General features: G+C 58.4%; 1 protein-coding gene across 10 annotated transcripts in view; it reads right to left on the bottom strand.

Annotated features, from left to right (window-relative positions):
* Positions 1 to 14,514, bottom strand: part of ELFN2 (extracellular leucine rich repeat and fibronectin type III domain containing 2) — a 53,832-nt gene that overhangs the window by 15,748 nt on the left and 23,570 nt on the right. Inside the window, exon 3 of one of the 10 annotated variants that reach the window (XR_001599072.2) lies at positions 204 to 4,968. The exons of 8 other annotated variants lie outside the window; for them this stretch is intronic. The gene's annotated coding sequence lies outside the window, so the exon portion shown is untranslated. Of the gene's footprint in view, positions 1 to 203; positions 4,969 to 6,916; positions 6,922 to 14,514 lie in introns of those variants that run through there. One more of the 10 variants, XM_036237466.1, reaches the window with a different exon arrangement.

Here is a 14,514-nt window from a genome sequence, read left to right on the forward strand (position 1 = left end):
CCCACCTGGCCCCAGCTACCCCACCTGGTCCCTGCCTCCCCCACCTGGCCCCTGACTCCCCCCCACCCAGCCCCTGCCTCACCCGCCTGGCCCCTGCCACCCCACCTGGCCCCTGCCTCCCCCGCCTGGTCTCTATCGGCCTCTCGGCCTTGGCGCCAGCAAACCCCAGGCCCCGCTCAGCTGTAGCCCCGGGCACTACTCACCAGTCTCCACTGGACCCGCTCTTTCACCAGTGCCTGCGCACACGCGGCTGCCTCTGCCTGCGTGGCCTCCATTCATTCATTCAATAAACATTTATGGAGCACCTACTATGTACTAGGCGCCAGCTAGGCCCACCCCGCCCCCGGCTCTGCCTCCACCTGCTCCTCCTCCAGGGCCCCGCGGGGTGAACATTTCCCTGCCTTCCCACGTCCTGCGTGCTGTCCCAAGGCAGAGGGGTGTATCGGGGGCCCCCCAGGAGAAGTGGAGGCTCTGGGGGCCCGAGAGTGCGGCCCGCTCAGAGGCAGCCTGGCGGGAGAGGGACGCACAGGCCGGGCCAAAGCGAAGACAGAGTCCTGGCCTCACGTGGGCTGGGCTTACACATGCCGCACGTTAGTTCTTTTAATCCTTGGCACGACCTTATGAGTTGGCACTATTATTATTCCCACTTTACAGAGGTGGAAACTGAGGTCTCCCAGCTGCTACTCAATGGCTTTGACCCTCTGTGGCACGCGGCTCTGGGTCAAGAGATGCTGTCGAATCCTGTTTCATTTGGGCAGGTTTTTTTTTTCTTTTTAATTATTTTAATTAGTTGCCAAGTTGAAAACTTGGGAGATTGTATTTTTAAGATCCCCATTTCTGGAATCCCCTGACAACCCCGGAAGATGGGGCTGCCCAGTCTGCACCCCGTTAGGAGCACGGCAGGTAGCACAGGCCAGGGCGGGCTCACCCCTCCTCCTTGCCTCTCTGGCTGAGGTTCCCACTGACCTCTCGGCACTCGCATTTTCAAGGCCAGCAACAGAAGGGACGCCAGGGTGGGGACAATTAGGATTCCAGCCTGAGTGAGGGATCCCATGAGCCTCTATGGCCGGGACCCAAGGATGCCACCATCCCTGACCCCCTGGTTCAGTGGCTCTGGGTCTTTTTTGGGGGGCATGGGGGGAGTATCTGATTATGATTCTAGGACTCAAGAGTTCTACGATATAACTACAACTCCTTGGTCCTAAACAGCTACTGTCTTGGCCTCTGTGGTCGCCAATTCTACAGAACTTTAAGCTGCCCTGATTCACCCACGACCCCCATCTACTTGGCTCCAAGCAGGCCCACTGGGGCGGGAACCCCAAACTAGGGGAGCACCCAGATAGCACCCCAGACCTGTCACCCTGTGGGGCCCCTGGCTCTCTAACAATGCTGCTTGGACTGCTGTGTCAAGTTTGGGGCTCCTGTTGGGGTTAGAGGGTTAGATCCCCACTTCATCAAACCCTGCCGGCCAGGCTGAGCTGAGATTCCTGTCAAGGCCGTTGTCGACGACAGGAGGTCTAAGGCCTCGGCTGCCGAAGCCCCACCCCAGAGCGGTGCTCTCAGCAAGAGCCCTGGGGATTCTGAGACGGCTCCTTCCACGGGGGACTCCTGCCTGTCCTCCCCACTGCTTCCCCAGGCCCCAGCACCTGGGGCCCAGAGACCGCCAGGGCCCTGCTGAGAACCCCTCCCAGGGCCACGGCTCATCACAACCCCAAACCGGGCAGTCACATGGGGTCCCTCTCCTGGCACTGAGACTAGTTCTTCGGGAGCTGGTGGGGGAGTTCATGGAGGCCTGCAGCTGTGGCCTCGGAGAACAAGGAAGCTCTCTGTCCCTGCGGAGGAGCCCCGGAAATGCCCAGGGGGGAGGGCTGCCCCATGACTGCTGGCTGCAGAGGAGCCATGGCTCGGGAGGCATGGCCACCAGGTCAGCGTGGCCAGTCCCATGGAGACCACCCCTCCATAATGCTCTCCTGGAAGGGCGGGCCACATTCCGCTCAAATCCCGGCTCTGCCACGAAACCAACGGCGTGGCCCTGGCAAGCTCCCTCTTTCCTCTGAGTCTCAGTCTCCTCTTCTGTAAAATGGGACCAGAAAGGCATTACCTACGAGAGTGGGAGAGCGAATCGCTACAGAGCAGGGGCTGGCATGTAGTAAGTGCTCAATAAAGTCAGCTGCCGCTGGTGTGGTTGTCACGGGCTGGGTCCCCCTCGCCCACTAATGTCCACTGGCAGTGGAACAGGGGTGAGGCCTGGCCCCTGACAGTGTCTTCCTTCTGGACTTGAGGGCGCACACAGCTCTTCTCCTGTCCCTGCCGCCTCTCACAGGTCCAGCCCCCCAAAGGCCTGTTCCCACCCCCACCTTCAGCCTGCTCCCCAGCCTCGGTTTCTCTCCCATTGCTGAGCACAATGGCTGTTATAATTAATGGATTATCTCAGTGCGACAGCTGTGGTCCTTTGAAAATTGGGTTGAATAACAAGATCCTGGCGTATGGTAATTTCTTTTCATCTCCTGCTCCCTCTTTCTCTCTCCCTCACTCCAGACTTGTTATGCATGCAAATGCTTTTTCCCCTTTCCCTCCTTCCCAAACACCTTCCTCCTCCGATGGCAAGGAGACAGACTAGGGTCTGCTTTCCAGTAAAGAGAAAGGCAGGAACTGACCCTCCTGGGTCCCTCCTGTGCGTCTGGCCCTAGGCCAAGTGCCTGACCCGTGTGACTTCTGTCACCTCCCACTGACCTGAGTCCTGACACCTTCTTGCTGGGACCTAGACTTTGGCCTTCCTCTTACCTCCCAGGCTGCTCCTGCCCCGGCTCTTTGCCTTCCCTAAGGTCCTGGTCCCGGCCCCTTCCCCACCCTGCGCATCTCGGCCCTTCCCAAGGCTTCTTTTATCAACTTCTACGTGCTGACCATACCAAAGCCACCGTATCCCAGCTGCCTCTTCTTCCCTGGCACCTGAAACTCAACTCATCCACATCCTCGACTGGACTCACCTCCCACTGCCGGCCCACTCCCCACCACTGCTTCTGTCCCTGTCCCCTGACCAGCGAGAGGTGTCCCCAGCTCGCCAGCTCCCAGCACCTGGCCGTCTTCAGGCGAACCCTCCCACTGCTCCTGCTCTGCCCCCAGCCTCCTCCCCTGCCCAAAACGAATTTCTCAGTCAGCTTCCTCACTGGTCTCTCTACCTCCAGTCTCACCACCCCTGCAATCCATCCTCTACTCAGCAAATTCTGAAACGTAACACTGGGCATGGTTGGCTTCCTACTGATTCTGGAGAAACTCCAACAACAGACATCCCCAAGGCCAGCCCATGGGGTCCTGCTGAGCTGGTCCATGCTCTCCTCTCCTGGCCTGGTGCCTCCTTCCACCAATTCAAATAGTCTGGTTGGGGTCCCTCCTATGGGTTCCCCCAGCCTCCTGGGCTTCCTCCATCGCAGCTGGCATCATAACTGCTGCTTTCACCCCTGGACTTAGTTCTCAAGGAAGGGCCTGGACTCCCCATTAGAGCCCAGCACCAGGTACCAGATCTGCTAATGACTGAAAGAGGCCTGATCTCTCCCTTTATAGATAAGGAAACCAAGGCTCAGAGTATTTAATGACTTGCTCAAGATCACACCATTTGTGCTAGACAAAATCAGGATTTGAACCCAGGTCTGTGATTCCAATGCCAGTCTTTTCCACTCCCTGGGGAGGGCTGTGGGGCTCAGCTTCTGCACGGATCTCAGGGGACTTGAACCTGAGATAAGAATTGATAAGGAGATGGGGCTCCCTACCCAGGCTGTCACGGCCTCGTCCTTGGACTAGACACCTGACTCCCAGGGCCTCAGTCTACTCATCTGTAAAGTGGGAAGGAGCCCCGCCTCACTCCCCATCTCAGAGGGCTGCTGTAGGGCAGAAACTCAGGTCTCGGAGAGAGCCCGTCCTGCAAACGACATCTGAGAGTTTTCCCCGCTCATTCTCCAAACCCAGCTGCGGTGGCCCTCCCTGGCAGGCCCTCCTCAGAGCTTAGGGGTTTCCTTCCTAGGATGGGAAATGTCACTCAGGACAGAGACCACCCCCCTCAGTGAACCCTAGGGGGAGAAGCATGGGCAGCTTGTGGGTAGGATCATGACCTCGGACAAAAAGCTTCCCTCTCTCAGCCCTGAGGTCCTCATCTGTGAAGCAGCCCCATTAATGCTCATGTATTAGGGTTGCGATTGGGACTCATGTGCCGAGTGCCTAGTGCGATGCAGGCACTGCCAGAACGTGATCCTGAAGAGTGGGCGGGGGATAAGGGGGCAGGGCAAAGCATCTGTTTCTGACTCTCCGTCCTCCACAGTCTGATGAATAGAGCTTACACCCCAAAGTGGAGCCCTTGGGCCCCTCCACGTGGGCTCCTCCCTCCCTCTCTGAGCTCGTACCCCACGATTTCCCTTCACAACCTATGGAGCTGCAGGGCTGCCCATCTGCATGTCCTATGGGCCTTTGCTCATGCTGTTCCTGAGCTTTGGGTGCCATTCTCACCCTTCCCCACCCCCCTGCAGCCTAGACCTCATGCCTCCTCCTCCTCCAAGAAGCCTTCAGAGATTTCTTCTCTGCAGGGAAAGTGACAGCCTCCCTGCTCTGCCCCCATCCCGATTCCATCCCCATAGAATCCTGGAAGGATCCTAAGGATTGTCTCACCCCCCCCCCTTTTCCTCCCCCTGTTTTACAGAATGGCAAACTGAGGCACAGATGAGGGACAGCAGCTCTCCAGGGATGCACTTGAACCCAGGTATCTCGGCTGCCTCCAGCCCCGCAGGCAGCTTCCGAGCTGTTGTTCAGCCCTTGCCTGTCTTCTCCGTGCCCCCAGCCCAGAGCTACCTGAGGACGGGACCTCCATCTTCCTCTCTGCTCCCCACACCCCAGTGCCTAGCCTAAGGCCTGGCGCATAGTAGGCACTCAGTAAATGTCTGTTGAATTGAATTGCGCTCAGGACGGCCAGTCGTCTCTGCTCTGTAAGAGAAGCATAGAGTTAGTGGAGCTGTTCCCGTGGCGACGGGGGGTGGGAACCAAGCTGGCGGGGTGAGGAGTCAGCCTCCCCAAGGACCCCGCGGGCCCTGGGAAGGAGATGGGGTCTGGGAAGCTGGAACATTTGGACTTAGATGAGTCCAAACTCTGTCCCAACAGGCGGCATGGCCCTTGCAAGTCACGCCGCCCCAGGGCCTCAGTGGCCTCACCAGCCCAGTGGAGGTGACACTCCAGTCCCTAGGGGCTCTGAGCACTGCTTGTGACGAGGACCAGAAGAGATGGCAGGAGTCTAAACAGCGACTCCAGCTCACAAGCATTGAGTGCTCAGAGCCTGACACACAAAGTTGGGTGGGAATTACACCCAGTTCTACGGATAAGGAAACTGAGGCTCGAAGAGGCGGGCAGCTAGTCCGAGGCCCCACACCCATGCACTAGACGCCATGCTGTGTACAGTCTCCCTGCAGCGCTGGAGGGAAGTGAGGCATAACGACAAACCCCGGACAAAGTCTTCGAGCCCTCCAAAGGGTGGCCCAGGCCAGGCCCAGGCAAAGGGCCCGGCATGAGTCCCAAGGCTGTGAAGGGAAAGGTGAGAAGCCACGACCTCCTTTCCTCATAGGGGTGAGCTCTGATTCCACAGCCCCCAGAGGGTTCAAAGCCATCCTGAGATCCACAGGCTGCAAAGTCCTGGGCTGGCCCCAGTGTTAATATAGATCAGCAGAGCCTATAAATACACAGCTAGGCCGGACACAACAGGGCCACATCCGAAGGGCAGCCCGGTGGGGACTACAACCCCAGCCCTGCCCCACGGCCCTCCCCGCTTGGGCGTCGGTTTCCTCGTCTACCAGCAGCAGGATACACCACGACCATAACAGCGCAGGTGCTTTACCCAACAACCTACAGATCCATGACCCAGACAGGCCGATACAGCGGAGGCCCTGGGGGTCCCAGCCAGAGACCCGGGGAGGAAAGGAGAAGGAGACGAGGCAGGCTCGTACTGGATCCCCCCGGGACAGCTAAGGGAGGAGCTTTGCTGTGCCTCTGCTCGCTGGCCTGGAGCCTGGGAGAGGCAGGGAAAGGGGCCTAGACGCCAGCCATTCACTCTTCCATTCATTCCAACAGCTATTTTTTGAGCATCTCCTGCTGAGAGCAGAGGACTTACAGCCAAAAGACACAGCCTCCGGTGGGAGCTCTAGTGGGGAAGACGGCATGAGAAACGCGTCTCCCCCGACCCTGCCCGCGTCCAGGTAGGGCTGTCCTCTGGCTCCCGCGGCCTGTCCCAGCTTGCATCACGGGACCTGCCTTCTACCTGGACAGGGAGGGCAGCCTCCCTCGCCCACTCGCCCTGTAAACCCAGGGCCCCACACGGCACCCAGGAGGTGCCCCATAAATGTTCATGGGCTGAAAGGATGAATGAGGCACCATGAAGGCATAAAAGAGGGAGCCTGTGCACAGGGCTGTGATGTGAGGGGCGGGGCGGGGGAGGTACCTCGCCCCGCCCAGCACCAACTGTGTGCCAGGTCCACACACTTAATACACAACAGACATGAAGGATGAAAAAGCTGAGGCCGAGAGAGGCTAAGGAATGTGCCCAAAAGGACCCAAAGCTGCAAAGTGACCCAGCACCCGTAGCGCCCCAGAAACAGGCCAGGGCTGGTGTATACAAACTCCTGGTACAGGTGCTCTAAGCTTCGCAGGGACCACATTTGCCGGGTCTGGTACCCCCCCGAAGGCCGGGCGCAGGTGAGGGGTCAGTGTCCCACCCTCTCATCAAAGCCTCACACAAGCCCTGAGTGGCAGACAGACCCTCACTCAAAAAGCAGAGAAACTGAGGCTCCAAGAAGTGATGTGGGATTCCCCCAATTCCCGGCCCAACAAATACTCGGAAGGCGGTACATGCACGGAGGGACCCTCCTGCTGAGCCGGCAGGTTCCACCTCCAGCCCCTCTGGGATTCCGGAGCCAGGCGTGCAGACCTGGGCCAGGCCCGACTCTGCCCCTGCTGGCCGAGTAGTGCCCAGACCTCTCTGAGCTCCAGCTTCTCTGCCGGACCCCACGCAGGTCCTGCGAGGAACAAAGGGGAAGATGGATAAGAGACTCCTCCCCCTTACAAACTGTAAAGTGCTGTCAATATTGAAGGGAATTCAATGGTTACTGTTATACTTTCCTTGGCCTTCCTCAGCCACTTGTCTGCCCTCCTTTCTAGAAAGGCTACGACAGTCGTCAGATGCTTGCATGTGCCTGCCCCTGTGCTAAGGGCTTGTCACACATTTCATCCTCAGAATCCTAGGCGTTAGGTACTATTCTTACACCCATTCTGCAGATAAGGAAATTGAGGCTCACGGAGGTTAAGTGACTTGTTCAAGATCACATGGCAAGAGACGAGAGCACTTAGCCATGACACTGGATACGTGCCCCTGAGCGTCTATGGTGCTTAAGTCGTCTGGTTCATTAATGCCCACCTGCTCCCCAGTGTATCCGGCTTCTCAGATGTATGCAATATTCATATTTCCATCAGCAGCAGCTCACACACTCCTTTCCAAGGGCTTCGGGAGCCCCATTAATCATTCAGACACACCTGCATATTCATTAACTTCCGAATTAATACAGAGCCCCTTATTACTTCGGGCTTGCTGCCTGCATTAAAGACATTCGACTTCATTCATTATTAAACTCCCTTGATAAATGATCATGTCCCTCCTTCACAGAGGGGGGGAACCTAGGCCCCCAAGCTGGAAGGTCTGCTCCCAGCGCCAGCTGCTGTGTGACCCTGAACCAGGCCTTCACCCTCTCTGGGCCTCCTGCACATTTACCTGGTAAAATCAGGCAAAGGATAGTCTCTAAGCACCCAGGCTCATCAAAGTCAGCCTTGTCCCCTCCTTCTGCCAACTCTTGAGCCCCTTTCCTGTACTATGTGTCTTTCTTAGACTCATATAACCTCTGTTCTCCATGAAACAGAAGCCTCTCTAGCTTTCCTGATCCTCCCCGACCCGTGGCCTCCACTCATACCTGGGCCTGGGCTTGGCAGCCAGTGGGCCTTAGGCCCTGGCAATGGGCCCATCACCTCGAGGACATCATCTGCCCCCAAGCTAAGCTGGCTTGGAAGACAGTGACATGTCCAAAATCAGAGAGGCCACCAACCCCACATCCAACGAAGATGGACTCCAGCTGCAACATGACAACAACAATAATAATAGCACCAGCATTTCCTGAGCAGGTACCATGCCCCAGGCCTGGGCTAAGTCCTGTCCTTTTGCATCCTTCTTAAAACTACCTCCACTTTAAAAATGGGAAAACGGAGGCCGGCGGGGTCCAGGCCACCTCCTCAGGAAATGCTGGCACCAGCTGTGAAACAGGTCTCTCTCACTTGGGGTCCTCTTCACCGTCACACATGCCAGCTGGGGGCGGGACCCTCGGCCACCATCTTGCTGTGGCTCCATCCTTCCCTAACGGTTCCTCTATGTGCTGATCCCTGCCTAAGGAAGCTGTGGCCAACACAGAACAGATCCCCAATCCCTGGCTGACGCCCTGATCGATCTCCATTCGTAGAGCAGAGCCTACGAATCCCGCATGAAGGTGTCACCGCTGGCATCGCCCTGCTGGCTCTGGCCTGCCTTCCACCTCCACTTCACGATGCTTCTGTGCGGGGCCACTCACCAGGCTGCAGGGCCGCCAATAGCAGCAGGCCAAGCCACCAAATGCCGGGCCTGAGGCTTCATTCCCCGACCCAATGGCTGTGTGACTATGGGCCCCTTACCAAACCTCTCTGTGCCTCAGCGCCGCCATCTCCAATCCATCTCAATACCCGTCCAGGCCACACCCCATGTGTGTCCGAGCCACCGATGCCTCTTGTCCTTATGGCAACCAGCACCTCCCAGCATCTCCTGGGTTCCTCTCCTCTCCTCTGCTCAGCTGCCAGACAGCCTCTCAAATACCATCTATCTGAAGGACCCATTGAAGGCCCCTCTCTTAAAGCCCTTCCAAAGCTTTCATGGCTCCGAGGCCAAAGCCAGATGTCTTCTTGAAGGTCAAGGCCCCACGAGTCCTGGCCCAGCCGCCCACTCCAGACCCTCCCCCCTGCTCTCTCCCCGGGGCGGCTCCCCCTTCCCTCACAGTGACTCTCCCCATTCTTGTCTGACCCCGTGATGGATGTTTGTACTCCCACATCATCGGGGCCGCCCACCAAGCACAGCGTGTTCCCCACGGCAGCTCTGGCCCCCAGCACAATCGGCACAGCAATCCTTTCAAGACCATAAATCCACAGGGCCATGGTCAATGCCGCCAGGAACCTGGTGGACCATAATGAAGGCCTTGCCAACCTTCATCTGCAAGCAGACACAGCCCCCTACTTGACAGCGTAAAAGGTCACCAGACGCATCTCTCAAATGAAGAAACCAAGGCTCAGAAAAACAAAGTGGCCTCCCTGTCACCGCTGGTAAGTTGTGGGGCTGAGACTCAAGCCCGGGGACCCAGTGCTCGCTGCACACCAGACCCCAATAAGCGTTTCACATAATTAACTCATTCAACCCTCTCCACAGCCCTGAGATGGGCACTATTATTACACCCATTTGAGAGGCGAGGAAACCGAGGCCCAGAGCAGTGAAGCCACTTGCCCCACGGAACACAGCTGGGAGGTGGAGGAGCCTAAGACACAGCGAGACGGAGCCGTGGGGCCGTTCTGCCCTCCGGCATGCTCGCATCTCTCTCCCGGGCCCTCCGCTGCCGGGGGAGCGCTGGGTGACAGGCGTCACCGTGCTGGCCCCTCCCCTCACCATGCCAGCTCCACGGCCGCAAGGACTTGAACCGAGCCTCTTCCTTTCGGGGCTCTGGCTTCCATCCGTAAGGGAGTGGACGAGACACCCCTGGGGTCCCTTCAGCGGTGGCACATTATTTGCCCACCTGTGGGTCTACTATACACCAGGCCCTGGGCTGGCAAAGCTGGTCTCTGGCCTGCAGGGGACCGGCAAGGAGGGGGAGACCCAGGGTGAAAAGGGGCAGGGAGCACATTCGGGGTTCAGGTGCAAGCAGGTGCCAGTCCCCGCCTGCTATCACGGAAAGCACCGTGAAGCCAGCAGGAGGCCAGAAGAGAGGCCGAGGGTGTGGTTAACCCCCAGCTACCGAAGCTGGTGATTAATTGGGAGGGCCTGGCACCTCTGGGGACCTGCCACCACCCAAGGGGCCTGGGCATCCCCAGAGGGGCTGCGCCCTGCCACCCAGACATTCCACGTCTACTGAGCGCCTGCTGTATGCCTGGCCAAAGATTCCTGGCACATAGTGGAAGAAAAAAAGATGAGCAAGGAACTCGCAGATCAGCAGGGGACTCGGGCAGACGGAAACTCAGCACACCCCCATTGGAGCATCTTGGTACTTAGGGAAATTATTTTGTAAAATAAATAACCAGTCTCCAATTTCTCTTTCAAAATGTGTGAATTATCACAGACTAAAGTTGCTTAAAGACAAACAACACACCTGGCCTTCTGGGTGCTTCCTCACTGCACACCCAGTGTGAGCACTTAGGGTGGGGACCACGGCCAAGTCCCCACTCTGTCCCAGCCTCCAACATAGGGCCGGCGCGCAGCAGGTACTCAGTAAATTCTAGCCAAGCAAACTCTTTAGCATACTCCTGTGCCCCGGAATCAAAACTCCTGTATGTGGGAACCCCGCCCCCATTCCGGTGCACCTCACTCTTCAGTTTTAGATCCTCTGGGGTATTTTAGAGAAGGTCAGAGCTGGCGGTTAGTTCCCTTAGCACATCCAGGGGCCCCTCTGTCATATACAGGGGGCTCCAACTGCCGGGCTGCGGACTGGTACCAGTCCATGGCCTGTTAGGACTCGGGCCACACAGCAGGAGTTGAGTGGCAGGCAGACGAGCTGGCGAAGCTTCATCTGTATCTGCAGCCGCTCCCCAGCACCGGCATCAACGCCTCGGCTCCACCTCAGATCATCGGGCATTAGATTCTCATAGGAGCACTGGTCCCTGGTCCCAGAAAGGTTGAGGACCGCTGAATGGAGAAACAGGCAGGAGAGGGCGAGAGCCTCGCCCAAGGCCTAGTGGCCACACCCTATTCCTTTCGGGGTTCCCCTCCCTGCCCCTGATGCTCCTCCAGGGTTTGCACTCAACCTACCTAGGTGTGGGTAGCCTCATGCCGCTGGTCACCCAGATCCCAGCCTTTGCCTGCTGGACACCACCACAGAGGCCTTAAGATACCCCAGGTGTGGGTCATCTTCTCATCCAAACCTAGTCCTGCTCACACGTCTCCTCTTGGTCAAGGTCACCACCACCCTGCCCGCTTGCTCAGGACGCAGATCCCAGCTTCTTCCTCAACTCCTCTCCTTCCCACCAGAAAATGATGACTAGACCAGCCACGAAGTCTTCCATTTCCGTCCCCAGAATGCCTCCCACGTTCATTCTTCGCTCCTCACTCATCGGGACAGGCCACCACCATCATTTGCTCGGCTGCCTACCGTGGCCTCCTCCTCCAGCCCCTCTACAGCGGCCAGGAGTCCCCCAGAGGGCAGCTCTGATGCTGCTTCTCCTGTTCAAGACCTTGCCAGGCCTCCCTGCAGCCCAGGGACAGAGGCCAAGCTTCTTACTGGCCCATCCCCTCCTCGCCTCCCGCCCCGGCACGCTGCCCTCCTCACGGTCCCTGCCCACAGCAGGCTGCCCACTCCCGCACTGACACACACCCTTCCCTCTCCCTGCTACTTGCCGCCGACGCTGTGAATCCTCGCCGGCTTCAGCTCGGGCAGCACCTCCTCCAGGAAGCCCACCCTGAACCCTAGATCTGGCTTCACCACTCCTCAGCACCTTCACATTCGCCAGCATCAAGTGGTGTCCCCCTCCGCCACATACGGTCACCATTTCCCTTCCGGAGGGCCAAGACAGCACCAGGTGCCCTTCCGTGCCCCCAGTGCCAGCAGGAGGCCTGGGGCGTGGGAAATTGAAAAAGCATGTAATTCCCCGAGGCCCTCTGTCCCCAACCACCTACCCTGCCACACACGCTGAGTGGGCTCATTATTGATACTGGTGACAACAGGCCTCTTAGCTCCCTGTCATTATCATCATCATGACCATTAGAGCACACACCAGTGCCGCGGGTCCTGGGCCCACACTGGCCTCCGCCCGCTCAGGGCACTGTGGTCAGGAGGGTGCAGGGATATTGAGGGAACATGGAAAGAGCCCGGCCACGAGCCTCGCCTGGGCCAGCAGCCTTTATCTGGGCACACATGGACGCTTTTACCGATGAGGAGACTGAGGCTCGGAGGGCAAGCAGCTGGCTGGGGGCTCACGGCCAGTGGGGGCTGAGCTAGGGGTCAGATCGGGACTCCTGTCCACTCTCCTTGCACTGGATCCAGGGGCTTTCAAAGCAGAAGGAGGTGACGATATTCACAGAGCTTCCTGGGCCAAGCATTTTAGGTGCTCTGGGAGGCCACCGGCACGGAGGACAGAGAACCAAGTCGGGGGTCCCAAACCACTTGAAATCGGACCCCTCCCTGCTGTGTGGCCTCTGGCAGGCTGAAAGGCTTCTCTGAGCAGATTCCTCATCTGTCCCTGGGGACAGGAGGCTGCCCTACAGGCTTGCCACGAGTGTTCAAAGAGACTGTAGTTCAAGGACCACGACCAATCACTAGGGAGCAGCACCCAGGCCCAGCTGTAGGTGTACTACCTCATCTAACCCTCGCCACGACCCCACAAGAGGCAGGCTTTAACAGGATCCCCATCTTACAGACAACAAAAGGAAGGCCCCAGGGTCAGGGGACCCACCCAAAGCCATTCAGCCATCTGTGTGGAGCTGGGCGCACACGGCCGCGTAGAGAATGCCAGGCATGGGGCATCCTGACTAGACCGGCCTCCCCCACTTCCACTCCAGAGACCTGCCACGTCCCCCCCCTCCGCCCCCTCCACGGAGCCCAACCCTCTTGCCCTCCGCCTCCCTGATCAAAAGCCACCTCTTCCACAGCTTGCCCTGTGCTCTGTCACCCTACCTCCTCTCTGTCACTTTGCCATCACCCAGTAATGTTTCCCCAAAAGGTGCAGCAGTCTCCAAAAGAGGACCAGAGACCAACCGCCTCCCCCAGCCCTGCCTCTGCCCATCCTCCACACAGCTGCCGGAGGGAACTTCCCCAAGCACACGAAGGCTGTGGGTCAGCATCCAAGACCCCCTCGGGATCTGGCTGAGCCCCATCTCTGCAAATGTGCCCCGCGACCCCCTCCTATAACGAGAACACCGTCAGAACTGAGCTCTGCCCACATAGGGCACATGCCTGCCCCTCTCCACCTAGGTGCTGGCCTCCCAGATGCCTCCCTTACTTGGGCTCTGCCCTCAACACTCCCCACCCCCACCGCCGGCTTCTTATTTGTGGAGCCCAGGCCCAGACCAGCACCTCCAGGAACTCCATTCCGCATGTCCTCAGCTCTTCCCGCTCCGCTCTCAGTCCTGAAACGCATTGTCCACATCCATTTCTAAATGCCCGGCATAAGTCCCGGCTGCTGCTGAAAGACACGGCCTAGGCTCCCCCTTCTCTCCGCCCCCCGCCCCCCACCCCGACTCCTGGGTCCTCCTTCTGGACTCCTAGGCCCTATCTCTTGGCCTTTCCTCTTAAAAGTCCCAGGACCTGGTGTTCCCTCCTGCCCCACCCCACCTTGTGAATGCCACTCCTCACACCAGACTCAAAGCCACCCCCTAGGGAGCAGTCCCCAACCTTTTTGGCACCAGGGACCAGTGCTCCTATGAGAATCTAATGCCTGGTGACCTGAGGTGGAGCTGAGGCAGTGATGCCGGTGCTGGGGAGCGGCTGCAGATACAGGTGAAGCTTCGCTCACTTGCCAGCCACTCACTTCCTGCTGTGTGGCCTGGTTCCTAACCTGTACAGTCCGTGGCCCGGGGGTTGGGGACCCCTGGCCTATAGGATACCTTCCAGCCCATCAGTCACCCTTCTCTACGTTCCCCCTTGGTTCCCCCTTGGCTGTGGGATCCCTGACAGCAGGGGCTGTTCTCATTCACCCCCAGGCCCCCCGGTGCTTTGCATAATGCTTGGCCCACACCAGATGCTTTAGAACTATCTGCCGAATAAACAGACTTCTTCCCTCTGCGCGCTCCCTGAGCTCCCGGAGGCAGCGGGAACGGAACGAGTTCATTAGCCAACAGCCACCAGCAGGAATCCACCCTCTGCTCCCCACTTCCACCAGCCTCCAGTTGCTCTCCTGAACTACTACAGTGGCTGTCACCTTCCTCCCTGCCACCACCCTCACCTGCCTGCTGAGTCCCATTGGGTGGGAATAAAATACACAGCCTTTCCTGACTTCGTTTCTTCACTTTGCAGCTTCCGACCCTCACTATGCGGGCCTGCTAAGTGCAGCCTCTCAGCCCCTGGAGGGCAGGATCCCCATCGTACTCCTCCCAAGATCCCCAGGCCTACCACAGAGCAGGAGTTCAAAAATCTCCTTGAACAGACAAATGAGTGAGGGAGTGCTGGGTTCAAATCCCACGCTTCTGCCTAGGTCTGTCTTCCCATCTGTAACCGTCGATCGCCT

Source organism: Rousettus aegyptiacus, unplaced genomic scaffold (genome assembly GCF_014176215.1).
Source record: "Rousettus aegyptiacus isolate mRouAeg1 unplaced genomic scaffold, mRouAeg1.p scaffold_m13_p_2, whole genome shotgun sequence".
NCBI lineage: Eukaryota > Metazoa > Chordata > Mammalia > Chiroptera > Pteropodidae > Rousettus > Rousettus aegyptiacus.